Source organism: Epinephelus fuscoguttatus, linkage group LG16 (assembly GCF_011397635.1).
Source record: "Epinephelus fuscoguttatus linkage group LG16, E.fuscoguttatus.final_Chr_v1".
In the NCBI taxonomy this organism is placed as follows: domain Eukaryota; kingdom Metazoa; phylum Chordata; class Actinopteri; order Perciformes; family Serranidae; genus Epinephelus; species Epinephelus fuscoguttatus.
In genome coordinates, this window is record NC_064767.1 from 33,766,743 (window position 1) to 33,789,724 (window position 22,982).

Here is a 22,982-nt window from a genome sequence, read left to right on the forward strand (position 1 = left end):
GTAGCTGTGATTGTGACTGTATTTATCTGATTGTAACCCAGGGTAGCTTCATAAGGCTTTCTTGGCTAATATTAATAGGAGCAGGAGAGTATGGTGGCTGACATGCGCAATCACACTAGAACAGCCAAAAACATTTGCAAACATGCTGCAGCTTTAAATATGATGCCAATTCAGAAACACGTGAAACTCCAAAACAAATAGGCTACAACATCAGACACATGCAGCAAATGAAAACAATAAATATACTGCAGAAAGCCAAAACTACAGTAATACATTAAAGGGCCAGTGTGTAATATTTGGCATGGTTTATTGTCAATCTGAATCTGAATCTGAATATTCTACCCATTAATATGTTTATATAAGTGTATAATCGCTATAAAATAAAATTCGTTTGGTTTTCATAGCCTTATAATTATGCTTTTATATATATATATATATATATATATATATATATATAGCAAGGGCCTTGCTTTAGAGAGGTCGCCATCTCGCGCCGCCATGTATGTACGGCAGACCGAGCGGACAATCCAGCCAGCCAGCAAACGTGTTTCGCGTGTATAAATGAACCAACGAAGACAGCGGAAGGAAGGAAGAAGGAGGAGGAAACAGCAGAGAGTGTTAGTAGTTCGTCGTAGCGAAAAATTTTTTTAGTTATAAAGTTTGCGAATGGACCACTCTTACCACGCAACAGGAGAGAATGAACCCGAGCCGTCATCTGCGAGGAAAAGAAGATGCAACTTCATTCCTTGTGATGCACTCTCTGCGGTGCTTTTCCTCCTGATGATATATCTCCCCAACGATGGTAGCAGTAGCACCGAATCCCATTCTGTGCATTCAGCCTCTCTTCTCGCCCGCTCAGCATCAAACACATGGAGTTCCTCATCTGTATGCTCCGGCTCAAACAGGTACGGCTCTGGGTCTGTGTCCGCTACAAGAAAGTCTTCAAAATCGCGTTCAAAGTCGTCCATTGCAGCTGCTATAGTCCGGAGAAATTGCTAGGCTAAATAAACAGCTGAGCTCTGTTTACAGGCTACGCTGTCAGTCAGTGTGCAGGCTGGAGATTGGTGGAGCAGAGAGGGGCGGGGGGTCCCCACTAAGTATGGTAAACGAGTATGTGTGTATGAAGTGTGTCTGTTACGCTAGAAGAGTCAGAGTTTGGGACGGAGTCTTTTACCCCCTGGAGTGTTACCGGAGTTTCTGGAGAGCTCAAATAAACTGGATTTTTTCTCCTCTGGTCTCCTGCTCGTGAGGGATTCATTACAATATCGTAACATGGTTTAGATTTCTAAATAAACATTCACCTCGTCGCTAGATAGACCTACTACTGAAAAACTCGTGCACAAGGCTTTTTGTCCCTACGAGGCCACTGTCATTTACCCGATGGGAGGGGTGAGCGAGTGAGCCCTGCAATCTAGAATTTGACCACTGATGTCACTGTTTTCAACCCATATTACACACTGGCCCTTTAACAGCAAGAAGAAGCACAAAGTGGAACAGCTTGATTTTCAACCCAAGCAAGAAAGAGACAAGACGAGAGAGTAGGTTTGTTTATTAGGTGGGAAGAAAAGAGGACATGAAAAGGTACTTATTTTTTTTGTTTTTGCATTTAGCCTTAGTTTTGACAATGTTATAAAAGAGAAACAGGTTTACGTAGCTCCCTCTAGAGGCGTGGAGAGCCCCATTGTGTTGACTGGATATGCAGTGTTTTTCTGTTTTCTATTTTCTGCATTTCTTTAGGGTGTGTTTTTGACTTTCTGCAGCACCTTTTTTCATTTGCAGCCAGTTCCTGTTGTATTTGTTTTGAATTTTTGTTCATGTTTTTGAATTAGCATCTTATCTGACGCTGCAGTGCGTTTCTCCTAATGGAATTTTTTTGGGCTGTTGTAGCTATTTGCCCTTGTCAGTCACCGTAGTAAACAAGAGTCACAGTACAGCTACCCATATCCAGAGCATCACAGATGCAACCACAAGTGCAGCTGTAGTGCGATCAATAACCATATCCACAGCCTCAGCTTCCCCCAGCGCAGCCAGGCAGAGCAGCTGCGCTCACAGCCAGTGGCCGTATTCTGCTGGAACTCTGCCTTTCGAAAGGAGGAATGAGCAGAAAAATGCATCATGTTAAGTGTCACATCATCTCTCCTGTCTGTAGTATCTGCAGAGCATTTCCCTAAACTGGCAATGGACTATAAGCAGACTTGACCAACACACTAAGTGTGTCAGGGAGAATGCAAAAATTACTGCGAGAGAAAGCTAAACTTTATGTGAGGGAATCCAAAATAGTTTAGGGGGAAAAAATCCACCTTGCCCCTATAAGGGCTCCATAAATATCTTGCTACAATGACAAAAAAACTTTTCTTGTAATGAAAAATAATTATTTCCATGTGTAAACTATTACAACAGCAATGTATCATTGAGCACATTACAGATGGCAATTCACCAGTTAATAAGACAATTATTTTTTATTGTATAAATTTTCTGAAATTGTGTGTTTACATATAGAAATAATTTACATTAGAGACATTTCCAATAGAGAAATCTGAACATTAGATAAAGCCAGGTTCAAAATGCTTGTTTTATTTGGTGACATATTGGACTCAAAGGTTTTGCAGAGGAATTTTATACATATATTTTTTTTATCACTCTATATTTCAGGAAAACAAAATCAATTTTCACTAAGTTTGTAGGAATAAAATTTCACATACATCAAGCTATGATATATGAACAACCCCCTCTGTAAAAACCCTCAAAATACATGCAGAAAGGTGTAAGTTTCACTGAAGTGGAGATTTCTGGCTCAGAGTATGGGGAAAATGAAATTTAAGAAAATAGCCTTTAAAAATATGTTTTGCAAAGGGCCATACATTTTAAGACCTTTTTTAAAAAAATAAAATAAATACAGTTGAATGGGGTAAAAAAAAAGTAGATTCCCACCAAGCTTCCCCAGTTGATTACTTATATTAAGAAAAATTTTTTGTATTTTTTTATTATAAGTTTTATAACATTTTATGTTGAAATATGTAAATGAAGCTCGAAAATCTTTCCCAGTAAAAGACATAAAATGAACCCCAAATTTCACCTCTGTGTCTAAAATGTAAAATCTCAGTAGGAACTTACACACATTGTGTCTGGCTCTGTCCTAAAATTCAAGCATACTGGGTAGACATTCTGCAGGATATGGAACAAATGTTGTGTTGCTTTGTGTATGAATCCTGTCTCTTTACTCCTGGGTCACCCGTGGCAAGATGCTATTGTTGGTACTTGCTCTGGCAGATTGTATAATAATCTTACATATGCTGCGAGGAAGAATATCTTTTTGTCATGGATAAGTGACAAACCACCTTCTAAGGCAAACTGGCACAAGATAATCATGGAGTGTTTTCCTCTCGAATACCTGACCTCTTTGCTTCAGTCCACAAAGGGATGGTTCATGAGAATATGGACTCCATACCTCTGTTTCTCAAACTACACTGTGGTTTCAACACTTGCAAGCATTTTGCTTGACTAACTAAAAGGCTGCACCAGTGGGGAAAATAAAGACCTAAATGTGTTTTTGGGATGTTCTCTTTCCACAGTTCTCTGTTCTTAAATTACCTCAACAAGATTTAAAAATGTTGCTAATATGTTATGTAATGTAATCAGGAAGCAGATTCTAGGATTTTGTCCACACTGCAGCTCTATCAGAGAGAACTGTCTCTCTCTGACAGAGCCACTTTGGTTAACCCTAGTGACATCCAAGGAGTTGCATTATTATTTGTAGGACAACCCGTTCTGTCATCATTTCTTCACCCACCTAACTTTCAGATATCAGGAATGGTTCTGACACTTTCTTCCCTTACCATCTCATCGTAATGAGAATATGTGCTCGTTCTACAAAGCAGCTAATGAGCAGGTTTCTAACGAGTGTGTTGGCATCTTGTTATAACAAGGTACATGTCAAGGTACATGTGAAAAAGAACACTTTAATGAGATGATAACAAGGGAATGATTGTTGCTCAGCGTGGTGCCTCTAAGTTGCAGTGTTGTTGAAGTGTTGCTGCTTGGTTGCGTGTTTCTTTGTCAGTTCACTTTTCAAATCCGACACAGATTAATGTTCATGTTTGTCCTTCAAACAAGATCGATCTTAATAAATATTTGATATGATCAGCTGCTCTAAAACAGACAAACAGCACAGTGTAAACCTGAGAAGACTGGGTTTTTGGAATTTGAAAGTTTAAAACAGGAGGTACATAACACTCGAGAAAAGCAATGATGTCACACCATGGCATGCATCACGACACATAATGTGTGCGTGTTTCTGTATGTACGTGTATCTCCTATATGCAAAGTCACCTGATTCATACTGACAGAATGAGGAGGCCTTCCATAATGTGTGCTCAAGCAGAAAAAGTGACTGAGCGTGTGTTGAGGCAGTGTAGGGTGACTTAGTGTGGGGATGTTCTGCCTTGTTAACTTGTTGGCAGTTGACTGTAAGAGTCCAAATCCACCCCAAAAAGGAATAACTTCTCTGCTCATTTCATAGTTTGGAGATGTGTTAAATGTGTGTGAAAGATGCTAAGGGGCTTATAGAGCTGAATTAAATCGCAGGTGATAGTCGGGTGATAATTTTCTGTGGATTTGTCATTACAAATAAAACCTGCAAATCATTTTTGTAAAGTGACAAAGTAGTATAAGAGTGCAGTGGTTAACGGGAAAATCTCTGGTTGAGTTCTTATGCCTGAAATGATTCCATTTTGAAGACACGATAGCTTTATGTAAAAAGCATTTCCCATCCTCAGAATGCATTGGAAGTTTCCTTTCCCACGTTATGCTCTTCCTAAACATCCTTTTCCTGACACTGAATTATGGAAGCAGCAAGATACCAGCCAAGTATCTGTGTAGCTTACATCTGGCCCCAAGTGTCATACATCTTTAAACATCCTAGAAGTCAGTGTGCAGCCTCGATTCCTCTTGTAACAAGATTCTACAGTACAGTGACTCTGAGGCTTTATTTAAAGGGTCAGCTGTGCCTGGAGCTAGAGGATAACTTTAGCTCACTAACATGCCCACGATGGCACCCCCATTTTTAGTTTAGCATGTTAATATTTGCTTATTAGCACTGAATACAAGTACAGTTGAGGCGGAAGGGAATGTCGTTAGCTTTGAGGGCGTTTGGACATACATGACCAATTAGACATTTAAGTTGACGGTGGCGTTACTTTAAAGTTATTACAATTCAGAGGTGGACACGTCTGTGCCAAATTTCATGGCAATCCATACAATAGGTGTCAGGAAATGTGGAGCATATCTATGTTCCCAGGGTCTTATGTTCCCAGGATCTTATGTTCCCAAGCTCCTATGTTTCCAATGTCATATTAAAAAAAAAATGATGGCAAAAACGTAGTTTCTTCCAACACTAGAATTAAGATAAAAATATTCACAATTGAAAAAACATTCATGGTCGGTGATAAGTAGTGTTTAACTTTTGATTGAACACTAAATTAAAACCCTTGGCGCACACTGCAGCACAATCAAACAGATGCGCAACTCAGAGCATCAGAAGTGTCTCTGACACCAGACTCAGAGCGGACTGGTGGAACTGGAAAATGCATATTTTACATCAATAAAATCTATTTTATCATTATTCTGAGTCACATTGTTGAAAGAATTTAGTCGTCTGTGTTCAAGCAGGATAATAGCAGGTCTCCATTGTGCGTCGGGCTTTCTATTTCCTTGTCTGAGATTTTTTCTTTTTTAATTACATGATATATAGGCTATTCACCCTTAACTCACCAGTAAAAAAATACCTTAATCCATTTCAAATAACCAGTGGCAATAATATCCCCATTCTCTGATTTACTGTGAAACATTTTTAGGCAATTTATGCAAAAATCAGACAGGATGACTCCACAACCATACTATTAGGCCTACTAGTTACTACTTATGTTTTTCAAGTGATTTCCCAAATTTGTTGTTGAGTTGTTATTTGCCAATTGCTTTTGGCAAGTCTGGCACTCTGCTTTCTGGGGGTTGTCGGGGCATATTTTAAAGTGCAACCACACATCTGATGACCTCTTGGACATGTCTGTGCTCGTTGTCAGTATCGGACTGGTGGGGGTTAGTGTTGCGTTTAAGGCCTCCCCCAAAAAAAACGAAGAAAAAAAAAAGTGCAGAAGCTACAAATTTTTTTTTCACAATCAAATCCTGTGCCATCGAACGAAGCTTCGAAGCTTAGAATTTTTTGGGTCAGCCCTACTATGTTTCCAGGGTCCCCTGTTCCCAGGGTCCTATGTTCCCAAGGCCTGTGTTGCCAAGGTCCTATGTTCCTAGGGTTTTTTGTTACCAAGGTCCTTTGTTACCAAGGTTCTATGTTCCCAGGGTCCTTTGCTCCCATGGTCCCATTTTTCACGGGTCCTATGTTCCAAAGATCCTATGTTCCCAGGGTCCTATGTTACCATTGTCCTATGTTCCAGAGATCCTATGTTCCTAGGGTCCTATGTTACCATTGTCCTATGTTCCAGAGATCCTATGTTCCTAGGGTCCTATGTTACCAAAGTCCTTTGTTCCCAGGTCCTATGTTACCATTGTCCTATGTTCCAGAGATCCTATATTCCTAGGGTTCTATGTCCACAGGGTCCTATGTTACCAAAGTCCTTTGTTCCCAGGGTCCTATGTTCCCAAGGAGCTATATTCCTATGGTTCTATGTTCCCAGGGTCATATGTTCCCAAGGTCCTATGTTCCTAGGGTCCTAAATTTCCATGGTCCTATGGTACCAAGGTCCTTTGTTCCTAGGTCCTATGTTTCCATGGCCCTATGTTCCCAAGGTCCTATGTTCTTAGGGTCCCATGTTTCCAGGTCCAATATTCTATGTAAAAGCCTTAACCCTGCTTGTGTTCTGGTCAAACTTGACACATTTCAAGCTAAAATATTTCATAAATAAAGTAACCTGCCTGTAAATCTCTTTCCTAATCTTAAACAGTTTGGGGAATGGCATTGGTCAACTACTACTGACTAACTTTACATGGTAATTAATTATCTTTAATCTTTTTTATCATATTCTGTTTTCCTTCCTCCCTTATCACTGGTTGACTAATTCTAATTATTTAAGAATTTTGGGTTGAAATATGTTTGGGAGGTGTTCTCAATACAAAAAGAGTAACTCTTGGCATGCCCCAGTAGCTCACCCAGTACAGCATGTGCCATTAGGCTAAGTCCAGTGCCATTTCATGACTTTAGAAAGAGGATTTTAGTCCCCTAACCCTAGCCCATGTCATATTAAGTGAATATAGAGTTGGGGAACATCTTTTTCAGGTCTACATAATGTGTGGGGAACATAGCATCCTGGGAACATAGACATGACCCCAGTTAGGAGTCTCATTGTGGTGCTGGAGGACAAGCCTTTTCATTCTAAATTCACACATTAAAGCATTAGAAAAACAAATCAATCTGTAATTGACAGCATATATGCACAGTAGACCATCCTTTTTACAAAAAAAACCCACCAGTTTGATGTATTGCCTGGCCCTCAGTAAACAAGCTATTGTTCTCTTTGCTAACGGAAAATTGAAAAAGTCGAAACCTGCGGTAAATGGATAACTTTGACAAGTCATCTAAGAAATAATGTCAGGAATTGTAAGATTTAAGTGACAGCTCCAGTGTATATTAATCTAAAAAATATATTCTCATATTTTACTGATCTACTTGTATCTCTAGTTTTTTCTATAGGAGGGTTGCACTCTAGTTCTGAATTTTGTTGAAATGTTGAAGCATCATTTCCAGACCAGTGTGTGCTCGCACTGTTGATACAGTCTGTGCCTGCACTCTGTTTACCATTTGCTTTATGTCATGTGTGTGTGTGTGTGTGTCACCAGTTTGGCACTTTTTTGCTGCATTGTTGCCCAACAACAGATGGTGTCTCCATGTGCTTCCTGTCCTCTCGTCTTCCATTTCCTCCCAGCATGTTCTGCAGCACGCTGCTGTGCTTTTAAAGAGATATTTCACAATATTCTCCTCTCTCCATCCTTGAGGGGGAACATGAGAGTTCAGACACCGCTGGAGACAGGTAATCACCAACACTCACTTATTTTCACAACAGTATGTCTAAAGGCCATTCTGTAACACAGCAGAGTGCACCACAGCATTTTCCTTTTGTTTTCAACTTTTTGACAAGAACTGGCTTTTTTCTCTTGCATTCCTGCAGATATCAGCGCTGAGGCTGGCAGTTCAAGCCTGACTCAACCCTAAGGGTTTTATGTTGTAATGAACACAAATCATTTAATTTAAGAATGCTTTATAGGGCACTTATAAGCCATTAATAAGAGCAAAGTAAGGGTTGTGAAAAAGCTCTTTGAGTGGCTGGACCAGTTGAGAGGTTATTAACAACTGCAGACTTGATGAATTAAAACGCCTTTAATAATGACTAATGCTGATGTCTAACACACACCTGATGGCTTATTAGAAATTGAGAAACTTTAATACTTACTTATTAAGGAGTTTCAAAAGAATTTATAACTTTATTATTATCAAATAGAGATCAACGTGGCGGGCAAAACTTTGTTCTTAAAAATGCTTAAAACTTACTTGCATGAATTATCAGCTGTTAATAAACCTCTAAGCGCCCACTCAAGCTGTTCTGATGCACTGTCTGTACTTATACCTAAGAAAAGTAAGGCACTAGAATTTGTATAAAAGCCATATAATCGAGGCTAGGAGGCTGCGATCATGTGATCTATGAGCAGTGGTAGTTTAAAGAGCAACAAAATTCCCCTGTATTAAAATTTTGATGTGGCGTTGTTAAAAAACAAAGTTACATAAATAAAAAAAGACAAAATCTGTTTCAGGCAGTGGGCTAGGTTGGTGGCAGACTTTCAGGACTTTCACCTAGGAGACAGAATAAGAGACACGCTGTTCACTTCCCATGTGAAAACAAAAGTCAACATTGAGTTATATCAAGTCACGCTGTCACACCTTGTCATGTCACATCATCATGTCACATTAGGTACATAATGTGCTGATGCCCAACCATGATGCCCTTACTAAGCCTAACTGCAAAGGGCACTTATTCATAAGATATCCAATGAACCACTGGTTGAGGATCCATCGACCCACTTGACTAAGAGTCTGTGACTGCTGACACATTGATGTACATGTCTGCATATAGGGTTAATCTATATACAACAGACTCGTTCGAGATGAGCCAGGCCTGTGCATGCCAATTAGATTTGTGCCCAACTTGCTCTGACATCATGCCCACGTGGGCAATAATGCCCTCAAAAGATTGAGGTTATTGCGGTTGTTAGAGCAAGGCGCTGCACTTGCTTTCCACCAACTGTAAAACCCAGGGCATGATGGGAAAATTCTGGCCGTCACCTGATTAAAGAGCTGATTGACTCTAAGTTCTGATCACGTTTTGTCAAAAATCTTAATTTTCTGTGAGATTGTAATATTTTACATTAGCTTGTAGTCTCATGTTGTGAAATGATGATTTAATCTGTTAACAAATGCGGTTGATTATAATAAAGGTTATAGTGTGGTCTGCAAAACACAGATAGTCTACAGATGGATATAACAGGATGTAAATATTTCTGTGACTTCCTGTATGTACTTTAAAGGCTGCTGAAACTGTTCCATTTGACTACAGCTTTTTGTCTCCGCCCCCTGCTGCTGCTGCTGCTGCCACCTTATCTCATCTGCTTTCCAGGTGAGGTGCAGCTCATCTCAAATGAGCGTATTGTTGTACCATTGTTAGCTTGATGGTCACTACTGTCAGTTTATGATGGATGACCCTTTCCATCAGCAGTAGTAAGGCTGTACTCTGGGTCATTGTGTAATCTCTCTCAGACACACTAACATAGTGTTGTGTATGGAAACTCCTGACTGCAGGCTTTTCAGACTGTTGTGACTCCTATTTAGTCTCAATGACGGGCTGAAACTGTATTAAGACTTGGTTTCGGGGGCTTTCCGTCTTATGGTAGAAACTGAAGCTGAGGCGGAAAGACAACTTCTGCTTTCTGCTGTGCACAAAACAGGAACCTCATGTTACATTTCATTACCTGTTACTCGCTCGGTTTCCGACCAGGAAAAATATTGCAGGGAGAGAGAATGTAGCATGAGACACTGGTTATCATCACTCTGTCCTCACACATGCACACAAACACACACGCATGTGTTCATAGAGCTGTTAAAACTCATTATCCAAACAGACACAGTGATATCCAATAACCAGTTTAGTCAAATCTTTAATAGTCATAATTCATTTTATTCAATCTTGAGTTCAGACAAACATCATGACATCTCACTGATTGGTCATTGAACCTGTATAGCAGTGATGAGCGTATGTGGTGTTACTGTGACACTATGGCTCTACCTTGTGGTAGAAGTATGTACTGCAACTTTACATCATTCTCTCTTTAGCTTCAGAGTGCATGTTATCTTAATAGTATGTTAACATTGCTGCTTTTATTTATTATTGATCCATCCATCCAAAAACAGGAAATATTTTCTCCTGCAAATAGTTTAATCACTAAATTCAAATAAAAGTGAGAGTACATCAAAACTGTATTTGCTTTATCTTTGATGTTGTACATGTAAAGGCCAAGTAAGCACAATAAGTTATAGAAAACTTCAGTGTCAAACTATAAAAACAGCAGAACAGATCATGCAATATATATAAAAATACATTTAAAATACAGACTGTAAAAAAAATACTTCTTAAAAGCATGATGTGCAAAATGTACGTGCATTTCAGTATGTCCAGAGAAACCTTTGTAGTAATACAGTTTAGTCTGACAAAAACAATACCCAAGGTCTACCCAGAAGTTTCAACCACTTGAATCTCCATGTTCTTGAAACAACAACATGGACAGATTATGCCACCATGGGCCCCCCACCTCTTCAAGACCCCAGACTGTTTTGCACCTGAGACTGATGGGGATCAGTACAATATGTGGCTGGTATGACCTCTAGTGTTCGTGAGCAGAAATCACATCCTTTCAGTTTCAGACTGTTCGGTTTCAAGTGCGTTTTTGTTCTTGAGCTTAGTTTTCGTCATGTTCAGTGTACGGTAGGTATAGTGAGATCTACTGAGTAGCCAAACAGAATCATTCCCCTTTAAGCAGCCACATCCTCCCTTCCTATGTATGTGTTACAGATTGTATGTTTTTAGTTCTAGAATAGCAGACTTGCAAGCACACACACAGACAACACCCACTGTTTCTGCTTCCTCTGTACGTCTTTCCTCCTACTGCCACTTAACATGCCAGAGAAAACCTACACACACACACACACACACACACACACAATTTTTAAACAGAAATTCCTTCAAAGTAGTCTTGTCAGTTTGTGTTTTGATTGCCTTGGGATAAGTTATGTACATGGGCAGGTTTAAACACACATTTGCGTAGTTATGAACACCAAGAGAAAGAATGAAACACCCAACAGTCCTTATCTTCTTCATTCTGTCCTTTCCCTGGACTCTGTCACATACTCTGTGTGTGTTTGTGTGAGTGTGTGTGTGTCCCTGGCCCAGAGGGACAGCCATGACCGAGGTCGCAGGGTCAGGGAAACCGGCCAATCAGAGATGCGCCGCTCCCCATTTCCTGTCCCGAATGGCAAGCATTCCCTAGCAGCCCAACCAAGGATGTCAGAGGAATTGCTCAAATCCTCCAGCTGATACTTTAATAGCTCTTTATTTACACAGGCTGCCGGACACTTACATCACGTTAAACTGAACGCTGTTGATGTCCTCTTTAATGCCACCGAGAATGGACACAAATGGAAAATATGTGACACTGACAACAAGTGAAGGCCTGTGGTAATGTGCTGTAAATCTGTGTGTGGTCAGGCTAGTTTCTCTAAAGCTCCAAAACTTCAAAGACTTAAAGGAATACTTTATCCCCCAAATGACCATTTGTATATCAATTACTCAGCCTGTGGTCCGTTGAATTTGTGAAGAAAATATTGTTTTTCTCAGATGCCTCCACAGTGAATGAAGAATCCAAAAATAAATCCAAAGATAAAGTTCTTGACAGATACAAGTCATACCAACAAAACTATATCAAAGCATCCGTGGACAAACTCTCACAAAACTCGTGCAGTACAATCCAAGTCTCATTTATCCAATATGCTCAGTGCTGACAGGGAAGTGAACTAAAAGTGAAACTTATCTATGCTCTTCAAAGCCAGACTCCATTGACAAAAACAGTAATTTTACCTCAGTGAACACAGTAGCTGCTGGTTTACCACTGCCTTGAGTTTTTTTTTGTGATCTCTGTATTTTAAAGGATTAATTCAGATTCTGCAAAGTCACACATTAACACAAACTAACTAACTGATCAAAGCAGTGTTAAACATAAAATAACTGTTCTTGTCAATGGAGTCTGGCTTTAAAGAGACACTTTTAGTTCAGTTCCCTGATGAAAAGCCTGTCCTCCTGGAAAGTACTGAACATATGACTGGATAAATGTGACCTGGACTATATTGCATGAGTTGTGTAAGAGTTTGTAAACGGATGTTTCGATATAGTTCTACTACAGTTAAGCATGGACCGCTATGACTTCAATTATACAAGAACTTTATCAGTTTTTGGATTCTTTGTTAACCGTGGAGGTATTCAAGCAAAAAACAATGTTTTCTTTAATAATTCACTGTAACATGGGTGAGTTACTGATATAAAAATGGTCATTTGGGAGGTGAAGTATTCCTTTAATGTCTAACTTGGCTGAATTGATGTTCCATAATTGCAATGATGACATCTGAAAGAAGAAACAGGACTATCAATTGTCAGTTTTACATTCATCAAACAGTGGTTGTTTTAGCATTGCACTTATGATTCTGAAATGTGTATACCCATGCTCAAACACAAAATTTCTTAATAAAAACTAAAAATACCACATATAATAACTCCAAGAACAAAGACAGTAACAATGTGGCTAAACATTTCCTCTTACAGAAAAATAGAGAGAAGCACTTAAAGCCACATCCACACTAATACATCATCTGATACAAAAACGATCTCCATACATACTAACACACCTGAAAAACGCATATCATACTGTATGACCATTTATGTACACTGGGCATGCACATGCCCAAACAGGAAACAGACTATCTGCTCTGTGGTTGGTTTCTTTGTTACAAAAAAAATACCATGGAGATGGCAAAAAGTAAGACCAGAAAATTCATTATTATAAAGCATTATAAAGCCGTGGCAATAAGAAAGACGAAATCACAAAGGGTATGTAAGTTAGACCTAGCTATACCATTCTGGCTTGACACATCTTAACTGATAAGACCGGGTTGGGAAGCAAACGTGGTGGTCTAAATCATAGTTTCTTAAAGTCTCTGTTTCTGCCTAGCCAGACTAAAATGCAAACCCAGAGTTTTCGAATGAGCAGCATTTTCAAAGATCTTTGTTTAACGGTTACGAAAAACGCTCCACAACAGTGTGGACAATAGTGGCAATAGTTGTGTTTCTTAAGATGAAAACATTAATGTGGATGTAGCCTAAAAGTGGAATCTGTAATGGAGGACCCTCAGTGACTCAGATTATAAGGGAAGTAGAAATATACCTGCTCCATACAGTATCCTTGTGTGATTCAAGTAACAGTAACAAAATGCACGGAATACATTACATTATATGAAAAAGTATGACATCTGTACCTGTATATCTGTATCTGTAAAAAGTCTGATCACTGTAAAGGGAACTGACAGAAAACTGAAGTGTACCGTTTTCTCCCCTGCTGCCAGTTGAGTTCCTGAGCCAGGCAGTATAAACATTCCCACTCCCGGCCACCAGGGTGCAGACGCCGAGAGTGTAGGATGTTTACACTTCCTGGAACTCAGAGGTCAAAGGGGTAACTTGACACTGTGTATGAAATCAGCTGATAACGATCTTAAAACACTTTCAAGACTCGATGATCTCTTGAGAGGAAGGTTCAAATGAACAACAATTACAAGAGCAGTCAGTGCCATTGAAAAACTTGGATCACAGACTCCCTCCAACAATGCAATTTTAGTATTTATAAATAATAATAATATAAAATGACACAAGAAAAGTTAGAGTTAGTTAAAAGTTAAAATAAAGGAAAGAATATAACATAAGTAAAATATAAAGTAATTGATATAAATCAGTAGTTGCATGGATACCTCTCATTTTCTGGTTCCCAACATTTTTGGTCTCTGACCCTTCAAATGAAGCAACGTCTACTTGCGACCACTCACCATAGCTTGTATATGCCTTGAGCTTTGAGACTGAAACAAACAAAAAAATCTGTTTAATCTTTATAGGCCTCAAGAGATCAAATCTGAAATGTCTGAAAAGTGAACATAATGTTATGTCGCAGAAATATTTTTTGTTTCCTTGTCAATGTTCTCGTGACTCGTCACTGGGGTCCTGACCCGCAAGTTGGGAACTGGCGCTCTAGCGGTACTTAACCATGCAGATAGTCTGAGTTTGTTTTCCCAGGTTTTGAAATATCAACCTGAATTTTCTGCCTGGAGCTGCATTGAAAAATTTCATTTACAGTGTTTTTTCCCCTACTGAGATGTATTTGGCAGGAAATCAGCGGGATTATGTCTTTCTCAAATAAACTGATTTAGTTACGTATAAATATTGTAGCAGCGACAAATATACTGCTGCATCATAAGTTGCATGGTTTGAATACCTCGTTCCACTTACAGTAGAGGAGCTTTTGAGAACTGAACACTACTTCCTGGGTTTTCCAGCACCAAGGAAGGAACGCTGAGACTGTTTAGACAGAAATTGCAAGAAGCACAGCATGTTTTCATTCATGGTATGATGAATGTGGGGGTGGGGGAGTCTGTAATATTAGAATGCTTCCTTCCTTCCTTCCTTCCTTCCCTGTCTGTGGTCCTGTAGTGTATGTTACACCCACTTCCCTTCAGCTCCAACTGAGGAGGGGGCAGAAAAGTCAAGACCAAACTATTCAGGAATGACCATTTTTGTCTTCTCTCCGATGTCCTTTTCTACCTTCCTCTCCTACGTGTTTGTCACCTCATCTCTCACACTTTCTCCCTTTCCAGTCCTACTCCTCTTTCTCTTTACCCTTCTCCCTCCATTCCTTTCCCCTCCTCCCCTGTCCTCATCTCTCAGGAGAGGATGAAGCCGCTCCCATCCACTGGGAACTGAATGGCCTGAATGGAGACGACTATCACTGCCAGCCGTTTCTCACTGAAATCACATTCCTTTGCCTCTCTACAGTTTGAGATTTTTGCTTTGTCCCACTGGTACATATTTGCTGTGCATTGAGTCATCCTCCATGATTAGATTAAGTTTTCACACTAACAGCCCTTCCACTTGTTCCCTTTGTCACTTTCACACAAGTTCATTCAAGCTGTATTTATGTGGACTGTTACCGAGGAAATGAATGTCAGTCTGAGTTGTCACAAGCTGAAAGGGTTGGGTCAACTTATTTCCAAAAAATATTTCAATTGTAATTCATATAACTGTGACTCATAGCACTATACATGAATAACTATGTAAAGAAAAGTACTCATGTTAGGAGCCGTTTTAAGCCTCTGACTTCAGTGTATTCTGAGTAAATGTCAGTGTCAGCTGCCATTGGTTTGCAGTGTGGTGGCCTCGTGGTTAGAGACTAAAAAACTACAACATCGGTTTCATTTTTGTAGACTGGGCCATGGTTCGAGTATGAGTACAAGTTACGATAATACTGCACTCACGAGTGACAGCTAGCCAATAGAAGGCCCACGTTCAATGCCTCACAAGTCACATGGCTGAATTCAAAGTTAGCAAGCTTCATAAATCATCAAATATTTGAAATAAGCAAATTAATGAGTGTTTATTTTTTAAGAATTGTAATGACAGAAATACTTCAAATTATGTTAGAAAGTATGATAGCAACTGGTAACATGTTCTATAGAGTGTACTCTCTTTCCTAATAGATGTTGTCCCAGCCGCAGCACACATTAAATCAAAACCAGTTTCACCCACATGCAAATGGTTTAAAAACTACCCCATATGAAAATGGGATTCATGAGTGACAGCTGGGTATAGATACTCGATACCTTAAAAGGTACTGACTGAAAGATCCCAGTACCAATTAGAACTGAAACGTATCTAGTCAAACAATACCTGCATTTGATCCTTTTTGTACCCAGATCTAGAAAACAGTTTTGCTCACAGCTAATCTCCTTAGGTGTTCTTCAATTAAATGTGATGTGTGACTGGCCCACTATCCCAGCAGCTACAACAATTACACTCTGTGCTGTGGTAAAGTGAAGTGTGCTGTATTTGACAGAGTTTGTCAGTTCAGCATGCTAAGATACGGCCAAAACGTTCAAAACTATGGGCTATACTTTCAAAATGTATTCGTGTAAAAATCATTTGGATGGGGAGGAGTGTCTGCAGCATTTTATACAACTGCATGATGTTTCCATTCACATGCTGGGTATCAAATGAAGTAAAAAGGGTATCACATGGAGTACTTCATTGTTACAAAGCCCTATGAGCAACATATGTAAATAAAACCCAGCTCATACAAGAATGGTAAGATATAAGCATAATTAGGTTAAGGGAAAGAATGACCATTCTCTCAATCAGCAGTCACTATATTTACAGCTCTGTGTAAGAGGTGTCAATGACTTCGTGATGTGTACAGCAGGCGAAGCACAGCGATGGTACTAGCAGTTGGCTGCTGCAAACATCCGACTGAAAGCTCCAAAACCTAACACCAGCTTCCAGTCAAGGATGTTTACAGTAGCCCTGACTGCCAACCGGCCAGGAGAGGACACAGCACCTATGAACACACACACGCCATGCACACACACACACTGCAGAAAAAGTCCATCTTAACATAATGTAAAAGTGAAAATGTCTGCATTAATGTGACATCATTCCACTAGTTAAAATAAAAGACTGCTTTTAATGATTTTATACTCTTTTCTACTCTTCCTTCATCTGTATTAGGAAAAAAATGTATTCTGCTATACAACCGTATAACGTAACATGGACGTTTATTGGAGTGCACACACTCATGCATTATCCCTATCATATGAATCTTATGATCACTGAGCATCTATAGAACTAACAGATACATAACATATAACAAAACAAAAACGGACACACACACACACAAACAGTATCGACATGGGAGAACTGAATTACACAACTCTGCTGGAAAAATCTAGCTTCTGTCCCACTGCCAGCTTGGTGACTTTCCTCTACAGCTGACGCCTCCTGTCTGTGTCACTTCCACTCTCTTCTGCTGTCTGTTCTTATTCTCAAACTTGCAGACCCGCTTCTTGCTTGAGAGGCATAATCCATCATCACACAAAAGCACAGGATGGCTGCAGAATAGTACTGCTGCTGTGCTTTAGAAATAGGAAGATTTTTTTTTTCTTTATTTTGAGACATGAGAGAATCATCTTTTTTTCCCTTTGGTTTTACTTTGTTTCGTACAGCTTTTTTTTTTAAATTTTAAACAAGTAATTTCAAGAAACACACACACATGGTGCAGTGAGTGAGGTTTCTGCTGATTATTTTAATATGATTTTTTTTTTTTTTAAATTGGAATGTGAATGCCACTGCAACACAAGAGCAACAGTTTGGCGCACAAGCCCCAACAGCCCTGTTCACATACACTGAGGTGTTAGACAGCAGCCTTCATTCTCTCTCTGTTTTACAGTGCAGACTGATTGCTGAGCAGTGACCAGCAAAGTTAATGGTTTCCAGCATGTTTTCTTTCCCTTGCTTTGTTGTCCAGTAAGCATTCTATCAGCATGTGACATTCCACAACCTTAACTCCCAACCCACACACACATACATACATATTTACCATGTAAACACAACTCGGCCTTTCTGTTTAGCCATCATACACACTCCCACAGCTCAGCACACATAAACACACACACACACACACACACACACACACACACACACACACAAATCTAATTACTTTTTCACACACAAATGAATGTGAAGGACTCCCATCGTGCCCTTTCTGACCCTGCTCCCCCAGCCCAAACGCTCACTTCCTGTTTCTTCCTCCCTCTGTGCCTTACTCATCCACTTTTTCTTTATATCAACACACACACACACACACACACACACACACACACACACACACACAGTGAAACTGCCATGCAACTGTGGGCCCCACAAGCCAGTCTTGATGACTTATTTAGTTTGTGTGTGTGTCTGTCTGAGAAAGAAAGAGTGAGAAAGACAGCACAGAGCATGTGCAAGAGTTTGCATGTCTTTGTAAGCATGAATGTGCCTTTGTATGTGTGTGTGTGTGTGTGTGTGTGTGTGTGTGTGTGTGAGTGTGAGAGAGAGAGAGAAAGAGAAAGCGAGATAGAGAGTGCGTGTGCATGTGTGTGATAGAGCTGGAGAGTGAAAGAGCACGAGAGCATGTAATCACATGTGTGTCCTGTGCTGAGATAAAGACAGGAATGCCATTTCTCCCCCGTCCCCTCCCTCTCTTTCACTAACAAAAGACTTAAGTGTCAAACTATTGTAAAGCAAGTAATAAAACTAAATTCAATGTGGATTGCAAAGCCTCTTAGAGCTCTTGACTTTTGTTATTACACAGGATCGGATGTAGCTGTTCTATTTTAGCTGACTAACTTCCTAGCCAGGCTTCTACAGTACATAGTCAGTCAGAGGTTAAAAAACAAAAAAGGTAGGTGAGAGTATATGATTATTGAGTAAGTCCATTCACAGTGCTCAGGAAAGATGTTCCAAGATATGAGGGCCGATCCAGACATATTCTTAAAGATCAATAGTGGCTGAAATAAAGCCATCAAAATCTCTCTTTACTTCAAGTTTTGTTCAACTCAACTGCAAGCATGGATGGATTACTGAACGGGCCTACTTGGTATAGGCACAGGGGCCCAAAGTGTCAGGGCCCCCTGGCCTTCACCTGCAAAATGTTACTAAAATAAACCTGTATTGACCAGAAAGAGACTCAAAATAACCACAAAGAGATACAAAGGATATACAAAGAGACACAAAATGACTACAAAGAGATACAAAAAATAAAAAAAAAACAGAAATCTATCTCAAAGACACACAAGTTGACCTTTAAAGAGACACAAAATGACATCAAAGACAATGCAAAGAAACTACAAAATGACTACAAAAAGACCACAGAAATGCAAAGGAACTACAAAGAGACACAGGTTGACTACAAAGAGACACAAAAAGACAAAAAATACACAAATATATACATCAAACAGACACAAAATGATAACAAACAAACACAAACAAACACAAGGACACAAAATTAATAATTTAAGATGATCAGCTTAATAGTATTGTACCAAGACCTTTGGTATTTGTATCAAGTAGCTTGTGGAAACAAGGTGTCCCAAATTTTGTAATTAGGAAAACATAACAACATTTAGTATGAGCATCGGACTTGGAATTGGCAGATACCTAACTCGGATCAGGACCAGGACGAAAGAACATGGACTTGGATTTGTTAGATACATATACAGACACACTGTATTTGTGCACGTTTTCTGAAAGCTTACGGACAAGGACAAAATGGACGAGTACCAGCAAAAATCATGGGGGCACTATAGTTAGTATAGTTCGAACAAGACATGACCATAGGACACAACATCATATGGTGAAAAGAATTCTCCAACCACACATTCTGATGTATTTAATGTCCTCACAGGCCACCGCCATCTACAAGGCTACTTCCGTTAAAGGGTATGTTATTATGACCTCCTTCACCGTCACCATGTTTGTTGTTGTCAGAAACTTTTCACTCTACCCTCTAGTGGAATAAATTTATGCCAACACATTTACAACATTTGAAATAAATGTACCTATTTATTTACTTAAAGGGAGTATGACTCTGCCTTTAGATGACTGTACATCCACACTAAAAGTGTTTCCACTCAGAGTCTGAACTTCCCCTTGAAATATTTGTACAAAACCAGGAGGATGTTAGGTAGCTTCCTGCACCCCAAAGATACATCGATACAACCACTCTACGCTAGTTGTGCTATTGTTTTCCTATGGGGAGAGCAGAAGAGCTAACCTTGGCGTGATGCACCACTTGAAATTGCCACGGTGCAAGTGCACAGAACTCGAGATTCAAATTACTTCCACCTTGACCTCAGTTGATGCTAACCATTCAAAGCAAAACTGATGAGATAATGGCTTCATGTAATGTAGCCATAAGGGACACATGGAAGCAGGGGAGGTAGGTAGTGATGGAAGATGAACTCATCCGCTGTGTTTCAAAGTTCCCTGAGCTCTATAGCACATTATAAACATACCATTAAAACATACCAGGATCTCGCCAAGAAAAGTAATGCATGGTGAAATGGGGGCAGTGAGATGGGGCTACAAGGTTTCTGAATAGGTATATAGTTTACAACCTGGTTTCCCTGTTTCCAGTTTTTGCGCCAAGTTAAGCTAAGAGGGTTCCATCTTTACGAAAACAAGCAAACACAATAGCATGGACCCACACCACGCACATTAGCAGCTGTTTTGCATATAGCCAGTTTACTACAGGTGTCAAACATTGTTGCTTGTGCCTGTTGTTGATCAAGCTTTAGAAAAAGCTGACTTTGTCAACTGTGTGTTGACCTCTTTAATATTTTCACATTTACTTTGCCTCTATGACTCAAATGGTCAGTGCCCTTCCACTCCAGTATTAAGTGGCAGAAAATCAAAGAGCTGGAAGATACTGACTGAAATTACAAATCTCTATTATTCCTTTGAAGTAATCCTCAGAGGCCTTGAAAGTCCTTGACTCTTGGTCGTGAACTGTCTGAATCCTCTTAATGCCAGGCAAGCCTAATGGATTGTTTGACTATGCAAAGATAATGCTTCAGGAATGCTACTTACCCATGTACATGTTATATAGGTCTAATTACATGACTGTCTGCTAGTGCACTCACAGAATGTCTGCTTTACAGTATGCCTCAATTACTGTCCATGTGTAAACACTCCACTGCCTTTCTGAAGAACAACAAGATGGGCAAATATGCATGTGAACTGTATGTGTGTGGCTGTGTGGACTTATGGGTACTACTCTCTCTCCCTCTCTGTGTTCTCTCTCTCTCACTCAGGTCACTTGGGGAACAAAGCAAACTTTATCAGAACATTGCAATCCTGCATTCCCCAGATTCTTAGCACTTGGCAACCGGCTAACACACAGAGCGAGGAGAGAGGGAGAGAGAGAGAGAGAAGGAGGAGGAGGGAGGCAAGAGGAAGACAGAAGGAAGAAGAGGAGGGCAGAAGAATAAAAGCAGGTGCTACAGATCTGACTCCACAGTACTGGTTGGTAGCGTTGTGTTTTAGTGCTACAAAAATAATCGAAAAAAAAAAAAAATCATTCTGTGTGTTTGCGAATTGATTTGGGTGTGTGTGTGGGTGGGGAGGCAAGAGGGTAAGTTCCATATATCCCTTGCCATGTCAAAAAGCACACATCTAGTATCATGTACTTCCAAACCTTTAAATCAACTTACATAGGTCAACTAATTTTATGGTAAATAGAGGGCCAAACAAAACCCCTCGGTCTCAGTGTATTAAAGAGAATACATTGGAAGACATATGAATGGCCATTTTATTTTCAAAAAATAGATTTAAAAAGTAATTTAATCTTTGTACAATTTGCTACTAAAAATACTGCTGAAATGTTGGTAGTTTGAATTGAGGACATTTCATGCCGTTCTTTACTGTGCGCTGTGAATGTCAAACCAAATGTGATTCTAAAATCTGGCTGTTTAATGGGACCTGTCTTATCAGGAAAAGTACATACCTGGCAGTGCATGACTAAGGTGCACTTTTTAAGTTTGGCTTTCACGCAATTCAGCCAGCAGCTCCTACTTCGATAAAATCTCAACTCTTGACACCGCTCGCTGCCAAAACTAAGGTGGCATTTTGGTTTGGAGAAAAGCTGTTTAAATAACAGGTGAATAACCAATTATCAAAGTTGAAATTTGCCCAGTGAGTGCCTCCTAAAAGAAAGAGTCTTTGAGTCATACGGTAATTTAGGGGTCTTGCTCTTTGACTGAAAAGCTAAGGAAAAAATGACCAACGCTATACTTTTGAGCAGAGTTTAGCATGACATTCAGTATGAAGGGGTTTAAGCTACAAACTAAACTAAGATTTTAGGCTTGCTAGAGTGTGCATTTTGTGTGCCCCGACATATACACACCATATTCCAACCATTACAAGTGGAAGTTTTTAGGATCTGTGGAAATCTCATATTACCTACGTAAAAAAAAGAGTAGCAAGTTAAGGAATGGTTCAACATTTTCGGAAAAATGCGTATTCATCTCTGAGAGCAATGCCAATAACCCTAACCATCATATTTGTGGATTAGGTACTAAACTTTGTCTAGCTTAGCATAAAAACTACAAGCAGTGGGGACACAGCTTCCCTGTCTCGGTCCAAATTTTAAAAATGCATCTATATACTAGGGGTGGTCATTTTAAATATATTACCCATAACCTAACTGGATTTGAGTACTCGTATTAAATTATTTTAAAGTACTTTGTTATTATTATCATAAAGTGCTTGCAAAAAAATCTAACCTAAGAATAACAACATAAATTGCCCAACAATGGAAAACAAGTGCAACTTGAAAATTACTTATTAAACAACCAGGCTTCACTTAACCTACGAATCCAAAGGTTTAAAGTTAAAATACGAAAAATCAGCAAACTGAAGGTGAGATGCTGCCGTGAAGGACTGTTTCTGGAGTCCAGAGCCACTCTCCTCCATGTCAGTTTTCCCAGTTAGCACAAGCTAACACAGCAGCAGCGGCTCATATTTGACACCAAGAGCCGTTTAACAATCCCAACAAACTCACACTGACACAGAAACAGCTAAACTCTGTCAATAAGCCTGTTAATAACTAATAGGTGACATTAGCCGCATGATGCTAACAGTTAGCCCTGTCACTGTGTGTGTGGGCAGACTTTCACTCTGTTTTTTTCCCCCTAACAGTAAAATACACATTTAAAATACACATCAACATGAATCTGGAAACTGGCCTTT

At 39.6% G+C, this 22,982-nt stretch overlaps 1 long non-coding RNA gene across 1 annotated transcript; it reads left to right on the forward strand.

Moving 5' to 3' along the window:
• Positions 1-1,561: 1,561 nt before the first annotated feature.
• LOC125903714 (uncharacterized) lies at positions 1,562-15,934 on the forward strand. The gene is made up of 3 exons (XR_007451331.1): positions 1,562-1,581; positions 8,005-8,039; positions 15,020-15,934. It is a non-coding gene; the product is annotated as an uncharacterized LOC125903714 (long non-coding RNA).
• Positions 15,935-22,982: the final 7,048 nt, after the last annotated feature.